Genomic DNA, 10,822 nt, shown 5'->3' on the forward strand with positions numbered 1-10,822 from the left:
CACACATTTTCTGGGATCACATCTCGCATGGTTCCCAGCAGGTGGTGCAAGGAACAGAAAGAGCCTCTCGGGTCCCCACTGAGGAAGAACTTGTCCCCTTTGAGGAGAGACCCCAGGAGCAGAGGGAAGAAGACGTCCCTACGGGTGAGGTGGAAGGGGGTCCGCAGAAGTATTTGTTTAGAAGGAGATTTTTCATCATTGGAAGGAGCGCGGGGTCTTCTGCCCCCCGTTCTTCCTTCCTCCTTGTCCTTCAAGCATCACAGGCACACGTGACGTCTAGGCAGATGGAATGAGTCAGCTCGGTGACGTCTCCTATCCCGAGGCCACCCAGTGCACCTGCCCTATTCTGGGATGAAGACAGAGCCGGTCTAGATGCTCAGTGCCCTGCAGGTGACTCTGGATATGAAATTTTACCGTTCAGTGAATGGAGTTGAATAATTTAAACACAAAATGCAATCACTAGCCAGGCACCCTGACCAGAGGCAAACTAAGCCACGGTGACGTCTTCGGTCCGCGAGCGGTGCCTCTGGCGTTTTCAACGGATGGAAATCACCACGATGCTTTTCGGGGCTAATGAGAAGTCAAGTTTCTTTATATTTTTAATATAAAAGGAAGCGTCTCCTGCATCTGGGGAAATCTGGATGAGAAACATAACAGCTTTCCTTTTTATTTTAGAAGGAGCGTCCTGCTCTCCGGGAGCTCCAACTCATTAAATATTGAGCGCCATGCTCAGGTAGAGATCTACCGTCTGGGAACATCTCGGTGGGCTGGAAAAAGGTGGAGGGGAGGTTGCCGGCTTGCGCATCTGAACCATAAGGACGTCTGCTCTTGCGATGGGGCTGGGTACCCCTGGGCGGTAGCCCCTGTGAGCAATTTCAGACTCTCAGCTTTGTGTTTTCCCATCTCGCCTTTCTGCTCCTTTCCATCCGTATTATAAAAAATAAATAAAATCAAGAATAAAAGGACCCCCCTTTACAAAGGAGCCCTGAGGACCTGCCTGGCCCGTCGGGGGCCTCAAACCTGCGGATGTGAAAACAGGACAAAGGGACCTCTGCCCGGGGCCCAGAGCCGCCCTGGGTCCCAAAGAGCTGCCCGCACAGGGGACGAGGAAGCAGACGTGACGACCGGACGGGTGAGCCCAGGGCTGAGCAGGACACACGTGGTTTAGAACCAGCGTCAGGACATCCTGGTATCTGCATCCCCAGCCCTGCCTTCCTGCTGCGGGGGTGACGGTCCCTTCCCTTCCTTGTAAACGCCACCCTGTGTGTCCTCAGGAGGACCCTGCAGGGGCTTCTAGGAATGGAGCTGCCGGGTCCCACGGTAAGTGTCTGGTTCATCTTTGGAGGAACCACCGCGCTTTGCCGTTGGTACCGTTTTATCTCAATCCAACGGACAGAACTGGCTCCCACCCGCGCCTCCACGGAACATGCCGTCTTGGCTGTCTCTGTGGTTCCCAATCTTGTCCTCCCCAGAGTCCCGTACGAACTTGGGTCCTGCTCTCCTTCCAGGTGGCTGGGGAACTGCCCACCAACATGAAGGCACCCCCACACCTTCCATCGGGGAGCGGGAATCCATCCTGGGGATGCGGGAATCCGTGCCAAGGCCGGCCTCCCTGGACCCGAGCCGCAGAACCAGGGGACCGTGTGCAGAATTCCTGCCACCGTTCGCTGGGGCGCAGCCGTCAGCACCACCGCCTGGCTCTGATTTCCTTTGTGCCCGCGCTCATGCCTCCATTCCTCTCTCCCCGCTTTGGGAAAAGTCTGCTTTGTTATAGAAGCTTCAATGCAAACTGTTGTGGAGCGCTCAACCTCCCAACCGCCCTGCCTTGCAACAAGGTGGGACAGCAGCAGACTGGTGGCCACAGGACAGAGCGTCCCACCTGCAGGGACCCAGCAGACCCCACCGCCCTGCTGGGCACGCGCTGCGGCTGAAAGTGCCCCGGGCAGAGGCGCCTGTGCGCTTGGGTACCGGCAGGTGGCACCCTCAGACAAGAGAATCCAGGCTGAGCTCGGCTACCTGCCTGCAAATAGGCTGCACCTCGCAGCGACCCCCGACCTGGGAGCTTCCTCCCATGCAAACGCAGGTGACCTTTGCCAGCCCCGCAGGGACTCCAGCTACGGCGTGACGTGCGTCACGGAGACACTAAAACAAAGAACCCTTTACTATATGAGTTTTCAGAGGTCACACATGGGCTCCCAAACCCAGCCGCCCTGCTGGCAAGCGGAGAACGTGTGTTGAAGGCGGGAAAGGTGTCAGGCATCATACAACTGACCCACATGTTACACATGTGTGTCCGGGTTACAAGGCTCCCCTCCAGCTGCTGTTCAGTCGCTTATCCCGGATGATTTCTCCACCGTCCTCTTCTACCTTTTGGGAAACAGAACATAATTCTCTACAAACATGGAATGACTCCTAAAACTGTCCCCCACATAAGTTCGGGGTTCCCACGCCACCAGAGATCTCGTTTGAGAAGGGGGCCACATTCTACCTCCCTCAGAGGGCTTTCTGTGAAGTATTTCAACACAATAAAAAGCATAGAAGAGGAATGGATTAATCCATCTTGTCTGCACACCCCCCTGCCCCCCAAAATCCAGGGGTCCCACATTTTCTCATTCTGCAACACCCCCACCTTACCTTCCATTCATGCTGGTGATCAGGGATATGGACCACCCAGGGGTAGTATTTTTACAAAGAATAGAAAATTGCTTGTCCACAATGCAGCTGACAAATACCCACAAGTTCCGCTTCGGGTCTTGGGGTCCCTTGGATCTCTGGAAGGACACTGGGTGCTGGGCTGCTCACAGAAGTGACCACCGTCCACGGCCCTTTTCCAGCTCAGCGTTTTCAGGCAAGAAGTCCCCAGGCCGGAACCTGGCAGGATTTCCCCTGATTTTCAGGGTGTTGGAGAACCACCCTGTTTTTTAATCATTGCCCAAAGCCATGAGGCTCCTTCTAGACAAAAAGGTGTGTTCTCTTTCTCCCAGGACACGGAAAGAGACTCTCAATGTCGATGAGCACAGGGACCCCTGTGACAGAGACAGCAATGCCTTAAGAATCTGGAAGAGGCATGTCCTCGGAGAAGCCTTCGGATGTTAGCCTTCCGGCCAAGCAGGCCGATGACGGCAGACTCCACACACTGTAGAGAATATCCTGGCGAGGATCACGGGTTATTACCCGCACCTTATACCGACTTCATTAGAAAGCATGACTCTTAAGACTCTGCCTGCCAAGGGGTGCCGCCGTGAATAACCCAAATGATTGCCCGCGTCCAAGACATGCAGGCGGGTAGACACGTGCATTTCGGAAAGCCGAGCGTTGAAAGGGCCTGCCACTTCCGACGCGCGTCCCACGGCCCTTAACCAAACGTCAAAACCCAGACGACCATGGAATGTCAAGTCTTAACTAGAAGGAATGCACGTTAAAAAAGTTCATTTTCCCCAGCGTTGTCAAAGTCTGGATTTTTTTTTTCCCCCCATGGATCAAATCAAAATGAGAACAAGCTTGAAAAGAAAGACATAGTAGCTCTGCCCTGTGTGGCTCAGTTGGTTGGAGCCTCATCCTGGAAACTGGAAGGTCATGTTCAATCCCTGGGCAGGGCACATACTTAGGCTGTGGGTTCAAGCCCTAGTCGCGGCTCATACAAGGAGGCAAATGATCTCTCTCTCTCCCTCTCTCCCCCCCCCTTTCCTTTTCCTCTAAAAGCAAAGGAAAAATGTCCTCCAGAGAGGATGATAAAGAAAAGAAAGACTCCCCAGCATAGACACTGCAGAACACACCATCCTTCTTCTAGAGCTACTGCCGCAGAAATAATCGTAACGGTTTGCCTCTCTCTGGGCACGTCCGTCACTCTGAAGCCCGGGTCCATGGCCCCCTCTGTTATCATAAAAGGAAAATGTCCCTTTCCCTGTAGTTCCTACGATTCTGTCCCCAGCCCCCGGGGGCCGGAATAAACTAGGAGAGCAAGCTGACATCTGAATGCACTGTGTACCCTTGCTGAACTCTCTGTGGGCAGCGTTTATTTGTTCTCCGGAACAAAATCCTTCTATCGAGAATTGGAAAGCTGTTTTCCTGTCGTTTCACAGGCACAAGGGCTCATCCGCTCTGCCTCCGATAAAAGTCACGCTAGTCTCTGTATTACAGTCAGTGGACGGAATGGCACCCCACGGAAACACGAGTTCAAGACCACGCAGGGCATCAACCCAAAACCTTGCGTCTTTTCTCCTAGGCCGGCCGTACCAACTTTGATTTGGAAAAGGAACAGAAAGGCACGCCCTCCAGATAACAAAGCTGTGAGGCAAATACATTTTGAAAATGAAGAATACGTAAAAAGCTTCCAGGGAAAATGGTCTCAGACCCTCGAGGGGACTGCCCGCAACTGGAAAAACATCCAGTTTCTGTTCACCGGCTTTCCCGAGTGGTAGCGTCTTGCATAAGTTCACAAGCCTGCCTTTGCCCAAAGTCATAGACTTAGTCATGCATACACGTGACCCAGCCCAGGACGCACACCGGACCATCATCACCGTCACAGAATCTACCAGGAACGGAAAGGAGCCTCAGGATTCCGAGACGCAAACACACGCCCCCACGGACCAGCCTCAGATTCAGAGACCAGACAGGCAGCTGAATGTGGAATCCCAGAGCAGCCCCCCCTGAGTCTCCTGATCTTAGCGTTGGGGTGACCTCAGGGGATGGCAGGGCCCCAATATTCACCGTCCTCCCCGGGAGCGCGACCCGGAGGAGCACTGGGGCCAGCTCCGTGCGATAAAAATACATGTTTTTCTGCCTTCAAAGTAGAGCAGACGCCGAAGCAATTATAACTGCATTACTCCAGGCAATTGAGTCAAGCCAGAGAAAGACACCATCCAAAAAGCCTTCTATATAAAACGCTAGACCTGTGCCAGCGTCCTCCAAGGACCTGTAGTACATTCAGGAAAACACACCCCGTTCTTCAACACGCCGACCTAGATGCAGAGCATGGGTCCCCTGAGGCCCACAGCCAGCTCGGGTGTGCTTATCACCCCCCAGAGAAGTCTCTTTCCTCCTCTTCTTCCTCACTTCTGGCACTTGGGTCTTCGGGGGGCCTTCCTGGGTCTTGTCTGCCTGCCCCCCCCTCCACGTCCATGAGTCTTCTCCCTGTGGGTATCTAAATGCTACTGGGGTTCCCATCAAAACCAACGCCCTGACTCACCTGACACCTTCACGCCCCGGAAGCCACCCTTGGATCAGCTCCGTCGGACAAGAACGCTTATTTTTGCTTTCCACCCAGACTCAAGGGAGCCCGTTCCTGCCCCCACGGAATGCATCCTCATCACGGGGTGGTATTCTTCCAACAGCAGTCACCTGTCCTCACGTCACCAGTCAGCACACCTTCCCGTGCCCATTAAACAAAAGAAAAGCTTCCTCGGGCAATTTTCAGGCTTCCCGTGCTCAGCACCTTCCGGACGCGAAAACCCCTTGGAATTTGAGGCGCGCTCCCTGCAACCTCTCAGCCGGCTTGACCGCCTGCCTCCTGCTTGGTGGGAGTTCTGAAGCCCAGTCCCAAGGCAGAGTGACAGCACACGTCCATTCACCTGCGCCAGCTTTCCGGTCTTCAGAGGACCCTCCAGGGTCTCCCCTGCATGCCCAGGTTACCCTACACACTGAGGAGGAATAGAAAGCTTCCGTCCCAGCTGCGCAGGTTCAAAAGGGGGGACACCTTCATAGCTCGGGTTGGATGGTTAGTCCCAGCCCTGTCCCGACACCCGGACTCACAAGGTTGGACCATGTGTATAAAACCTTTAGCAGCTAGCTGGTGAGTTTGGATGCAGGAAGCAGCCACTTTCCTGGTTCCCTAAAGAAAGCTGAGGCACAACAAGGTTGCCTTCGTGTAGAACTCCGTTGAGGAACTCACTGACGGGAAAAAATAAATGGAAAAGGAAATTGTGAACCCAACCGCAGGAGCGCACAGTGAGGGTGACCATAGCAATAACTCTGCGGAGTGAAATGACAAGTGGGGCCCTCCCGGTGACAGACATAGTCTGGGGGTGTCAGAACAGAGGCTGGTCCTCTGAGAGCAACCAGATTGGGGGTCGCGCGGTGAGTTTGAAGGGGTGGACAGCGGCCAAGGTTAAGGATTCCCCGTTGCATCTACCACGTGGCTCCTCCACCCCAAGGCCATTCTGGGTGTTCGATTAAACATACGCACGTCTTTTACGCACGTTTTTTACGCACGTCTTTGACGCACGGTGGCCGAGCAGAGGTGACAAAGCTTACGAAGGCGACGTGGGCCCCGCCACTAGAGCTCATCTTCTTACCTGGAAAAGCCACCTCCATTAGGTGAAGAGGGAACGGGATGCGCAGCCTTGACCTTCACAGTTGGGCGCTCCGGGCTCCATTACAGGATCCTGAGAGAATCCCAGACGAAATGAAGTTTAATGAACAGTGCCGGAGGCTCTCTGCCTTTCCTCCCTCGCATGCCCTTGGGAAACAGAAGGGGTGTGTGTGTGTGTGTGTGTGTGTGTGTTTGGTATCCTCTCCTCTCTGCCTGAGTCTGGCCAGGTCCGCTGTGCACGCGCCTCTGAAGGTCAAGATGCCGCTGTCTGTCCCGGGAGCTCAGAGGCTGCCCCACACCTGGCTCCTCCTGCGCCCTGCGCCCTGGGGTACGGGTACAGGGACCCTGCGGGCATGTGTGCTATCTCCCCCCGTGCACACAGGAGGGCTTGCCTGACGCAGGTGGAGATGAGAACCAGGGTGTGCTGGGCCCATGGGGATGTTCTGTTTTTTGCCCGACATGGGCTCCCGCTCTGGGTCCGGGTCCCAATCTCCTGCCTATCCCCCAACAAACTCCATTCTGGACAGGCTGCCTTCCGTCCGCTCAGCAGATGCACACCATTCCCTTTCCCAGGACTCCAGCCACGCGTGTGGGGGCTCCTGCTGTCTCCCTGGCTGTATTCAGGGTCCCAACCAGCCATCAGCCCTAAACAGGGCCCAGCCTGCAGGAAAGGTTCCTGCGTGAGGAAGTGTGCCTGGTTTTAGGGGAGGGGGGCGGGGTGCAAAATCCGTCTGGTCACCCACAGGTCGCAGGCCTGGCGGACGGGAGGTGCGTGTGTGTGTGTGTGTGTGTGTGTGTGTGTGTGCGTGGGGGAGCTTCTTGTCGGGTGGAAGGACCTGTAACGGAGGTCCTTCTGAGCAATTCACCTGTTTACCACAGAGCGGTGACCCTCCCTCCCCTTATGTAAGTCCTCCCACGGGTGACTCCGGGTCTGAAGCTTCCCTCAGCCTCGGGGCCTCCACCCTGAATTGCTTTCCTGCTGAGTGGATGCGCCACGCAAGCCTCTCCCGGGTTCAGCGGTACCCAGGAAGGAAGAGGAAGGGGTTCCCTCTCTTCACCGGCTTCCCGACCGCCTCCCCCACCCCACCCCCCGCGCGCCTTCCCGTCCATTCCTCTGTAATTACATTCAGCGCACCAGCTGCGGGGTGACGCCTGGGGGCTCCAGAAACGGAAGAAAGGCAGAGAGACGCCGAAGAGCGGGGACACGCGGGAGAGGAATCAGGGAGACAGCCAAGGCTGGGATGGAGCAAGGGGCCCGCCAGCGGGGAGACGCGGAAGGGGCCACGCGCAGGGGGGGCGCAGGGGGCGTGGCGCCGCGTCTCCTCCCCACCCCCCTGGCGGTCTGCGGAGGGAACCCCCCCCTCTCCGCTCCGCAGCCCCTCCCGCGCTCGTCTCCGCGCCTCCCTCCCGCGCGCCCTGCGCCCCCCGCCGCCCGCGGACGGCTGCGCGCTGCGCCCCGCGGGGGCCGGGCTTCCACCTGTCACCGCGCGCCCGCCGTCTCGCCGCCGCCGCCGCCCAAGTTTGCGGGGACTTGCCGGGCGCGCCGCCTCCTCGCTGCCCGCCCGCGCCCGCGTCCTCGCCCATGGCCGCCGCCCCCGCCCGCCCGCCGCCCGCGCCCCCTGCGCCGCGCGCCCAACCCCGCGGCCGCCGGGCCCGGTGAGCGCAGGCCGAGCACGGGAGCCCGTCCCCGGCACGGAGCACTGCGGATGCGGCGCGGGGCCGGCGCGGGGCTCCGGGCGCGCTCGGGGGTCGTGAGCGCCGCGCCCCGCGCCCCCGCGCGCCCCCCGCCCTCCCGCGCGCCCCGCCGGGGCCATGCAGTCGCTCATCTCCCCGGTGACCAAGGCGATCCTGGTGGCCCTCTTCATCTTCGCCATCCTCCTCATCCTCTACGTGATCCTCTGGTACATCTGCCGCGATGTGGACTGCGACCATGGCATCTGAACGGCCAGGGCCCCGGCGGCCGCCGCGCTGAGGACGCCTCCGCGCCGGGCATGGGGGCTGCGCGGCCCGCCGGCGCCCCCAGCCCCTGGCCCCGCCGCCGCGCGCCTGCCGCTGCCCCCTGGCCTTGACCTTCAGGGACTGTCAGGAGAGCGGGTGAGTGCGCTCCTGCGGCCGCCCTGCGGGGCGAGGGTGGGGAGCCACAACTTCTCGGAGGGCGCGGGATCCGAGCACGGGACCGTCCCCGGGGTGGGCGTTGCGCCCTCGAGTCCCCACGGGGACGCAGGAGGTGGCCAGCGGTGGCAGGTGGGTGTTCAGGGGGCTGGGAGCCGGCCTGCTGGGCCGCTTCCGGGGTCAGTCCCGCCAGGCGCCTTGAGTACCAGGACGCAAAGCGCTCCCGCCTCAGGTCGCCACCTGCGCAGCGGCCCCAGGCCGTGTGTGACCAAACCCCCGGCTGCCAGGTGCGTACCGCGCGCCGCCCAGTCCCCAAATCTTTGCCTGCGAGCCGGGGGGACCCCTCTCGCCGATGTCCCCCCTCCCGCAGCCCCGCGTCGCTATACCAGTGAGCACGTTTCAGGGGACACACGGGCATCCGCCGCAAAGGGACTCCTCTGGCGAGCGATAGAATACAGGTCTGAAGGCTCCTGGGTCCCGCTCACAAGCCCAGAGGCCCCCAGAGGTGCTCCAGCTTGGGAAAGGGGCTTCGTCCCTGGTCCCCTGCCCCCTGCCCCCCTGCCCCAGAGCACAGGGACACACGCGACAAGAATCCGAGAGCTTTGCCTACCACCCAGTGTGCCGAGTAAGTTTGAGACTTAAATAAAATCGTGCCAGGAAGAAAAATGCCTCCCTCTGAAACCTGCGGGGGGGGCGGGGGGGTGGAATCCGCGCGTGTTTACGCTGCTGCCCAATGATGCATTTCCCGGCAGCGGCTCCGGGCTGTAGGACATTGGGGTCCCTGCTCCTTCGTGGGGGCTCGCCTCTGGTCGTGTGTGGCCCTGCTTTGTGACGGTCGGGTCCTTTCATTTCTCTCCCTCCCTCCTGTCCTCAGCCACTTGAGGGTTAAGGAAACTGGGGGAGCAGAGACTCCCTCATCCCCCCCAAAACAGTCTGAGACTGAGGCTGTCTGACGAGGCTTGATTAGCTTTGGCCGCGTGGAGCGTTTCTCCTGTAGTGAAATTGGGGTTGAGCTGGCAGTCTCTAAGGCACGTCTGGAAGATCCAGTGTGGGAGGAAGAGGCGGGGGGAGACTCCCCCCCTTTTTTTTTTAAGATGAGCAGCACCATTTGGGTGAATAAAGAGAGCTTCATGAAACCCACCCCCCTCCTCCAACCCCTGTAGATTTCACAGAAATCTTTTCTTGGGGAATTGTGTGGAACTGGCCACATGAACGCTGTCCCCAAATGAAATACGCATGTCATTCAGCCCACCATCCTCCAGGACCCAAAGCGTGAGACCCACCCAGCTCAGTCCTACCACACCCCCCCTCTGACGACAAGAATGGAACCGGCATTTCTGGCAGGTTCCCAAAGCCCCGCGCTCCAGGTAGCGGGTGACATTAGCTCAGAGAGACAAGAGAGAAAGGCTGGTGACCACGTTTGAAAGGTGCCTGGTGGCACTTGCTGCCCCCTGGGAGCCTCTCCTGTCTGCATCCCCCCGACACAGCTCGGGAATCAGGACCCCACATTTTCCCTGGGAGCTGGTGGGTCCCAGAGGAGGTGACGAGAGGCCCCTCTGTGCCCTGCCTGATTCTCAGGGAAGCCAAGGTGACAACTGGGACCTGTCTGGGAGGGACAGGAAATCAGCGTCAGGCTGCCAACAGCCTAAAGGAATATCCTGGGACGAGGTCGGCTATGTTCTCATGGCCGGGCCCGCAGCGAATTTTGCTGACCCTACACAGGGGTGCAGGGCCCCTTGCTCTGTGGCGATGTCTGCAATTTCTACCTCCCCGTTTCCGTCTGCGGCATCTGCCTCCCGGGCAATTGGGGTTCCAGTGTTTGTTCATCGTCCCGAAGAACAGCTCAGAACCTAGCCACAGGCCGCCGGTGAGAGAACCGTCCAGGGCTCCCTCTTCACGCTCATTCCCGCGTCCGCCCCAAAGCTCAGCACGAAATCAGAGCCCAACCTCGGGCGTCAGGCACGGACTGCGTCCTGTGGGCCACCCCCCCCCCCGCCCCCGGGACAGACAGACGCCCCCGTCACCCAGAGCAGAACCAGGCTTTTGAGGCAGAATCACGCTGCGTCCGTCCGGTTCATAGAGCCTCCCGTGACCCGCCCTGCAGTCTGGGGAGAGGTCAGAGGGTCGCTTCCTCCCCCGATTAGGCTCAGAGACAGAGGCCAAGACAGAGCTTCTTGGGCACGGCCTCGGAGCTGGTTACTAGAGAGTCCTCCCCAGCAGCTCCCAGCTGCAGACGGGGAGACCTTTTGCTGCTTCTGTGCGATTCCCACAGTGTCCCCTTTCCGTCCATCCGGGCACGTCCAGATCCGTGGGCTCCCCAAGGCTGCGTCCTGTGTGGACATTTCATATCTCAAAAAAAGGGACCGTCTTGAAAACGGTGTCACCCACGGAGAGGCCATG

General features: G+C 59.0%; 1 pseudogene; it reads left to right on the forward strand.

The window, feature by feature from the left end:
• Positions 1–7,551: 7,551 nt before the first annotated feature.
• On the forward strand, positions 7,552–8,257 carry LOC149991917 (uncharacterized; annotated as a pseudogene).
• The last annotated feature ends 2,565 nt before the right edge of the window (positions 8,258–10,822 follow it).

Source organism: Furipterus horrens, unplaced genomic scaffold (assembly GCF_987537825.1).
Source record: "Furipterus horrens unplaced genomic scaffold, mFurHor1.1.pri manual_scaffold_17, whole genome shotgun sequence".
Lineage (NCBI taxonomy): Eukaryota > Metazoa > Chordata > Mammalia > Chiroptera > Furipteridae > Furipterus > Furipterus horrens.